The 1,031-nt window shown below is 44.0% G+C and overlaps 1 non-coding gene across 1 annotated transcript; it reads right to left on the bottom strand.

Moving 5' to 3' along the window:
• Nucleotides 1-242: 242 nt before the first annotated feature.
• trnae-uuc (transfer RNA glutamic acid (anticodon UUC)) lies at nucleotides 243-314 on the bottom strand. Its single transcript has one exon. It is a non-coding gene; the product is annotated as a tRNA-Glu (tRNA).
• Nucleotides 315-1,031: the final 717 nt, after the last annotated feature.

The following is a 1,031-nucleotide window of genomic DNA, read 5'->3' as shown; positions in this document are numbered from 1 at the left end:
TAGCCAGAGTCGAACCAGCGACCTAAGGATTGCCAACACTCCTACTTACAGGCCTCCACTCTACCAGCTGAGCTATCGAAGGCATGGTATGACAGTCAGAACCTTAACCTATAAGGGTTCCGTAGCTCTGCTGCTGGCCAAATATCACTTCTGGTGCAGGAAGAATGCTGATGGCCAAAAATCACTTCTGGTGCAGGAAGACGTGCTGGCTTTTTGAGATGGGAAGCAAAAATGAGCCCACTTTCCCATACCGGGAGTCGAACACGGGCCGCCTGGGTGAAAACCAGGAATCCTAACCGCTAGACCATATGGGAACTGCCTTGAACTGGCCACAGGCTTGTGGGACACTTTCCATACGTGTGGCCAGTGTGGGGGCAGAGTTTTGGAGTGGCCAATGGCTTTTGTTGTGTGACTTAACAATGTGAGAATAATTTAGCAAAACAACAATTATCCGAAGGGATAGTTTACTGAATTAAATCGTGTTGCATGCATTCAAGGGATCTGTTGTTTGACTCGCCCAAGGGATTCAGATTTTTATGGCAGATTCCTGTGATTGCTGAATAGATACCTCCAAATGATAATTAAAGTCTTGCCCAGGTGAAAATACTCACGTCATACATTTGAAAACACGCATGGTAACCGTTATCTAGAGGAAAAACTGCCTATAGTCGGTGTGTCAAGTTACAAAAATGACAAATTGTGAGATTAACAATGAAAGTGAGATAAATTTTTAATCGGATAAGTTGCTGATTATTTGCTCGTTCAGTTTCATTTAGTTAACAACTCATTCTCAATGTCCAGGTGGCAGTTAGGAATAAGGCTACAAAATGGCAAGCCCATGACATCAAAACCACATGGCATAACACCCTTCAAAGTAGTGAAGCAGTTACAGAGTAGCAATGAAGTTGTTCATTCAAGAATCAAATGACAGCCAGTGAGGAGTTTATTTCCACGTTAATCGCTGAGCTTGTTGGAGTGCTTGTGGAACGAATGGCTGTCACGAAGCATGTGCGCGTCTCCCATAGACATTG

This window comes from Sinocyclocheilus rhinocerous, unplaced genomic scaffold, assembly GCF_001515625.1.
Source record: "Sinocyclocheilus rhinocerous isolate Xijiao unplaced genomic scaffold, SAMN03320098_v1.1 scaffold12437, whole genome shotgun sequence".
NCBI lineage: Eukaryota > Metazoa > Chordata > Actinopteri > Cypriniformes > Cyprinidae > Sinocyclocheilus > Sinocyclocheilus rhinocerous.
The sequence above is the reverse complement of the archived record's forward strand: the minus strand, read 5'-3'. Positions and strand labels throughout refer to the sequence as shown.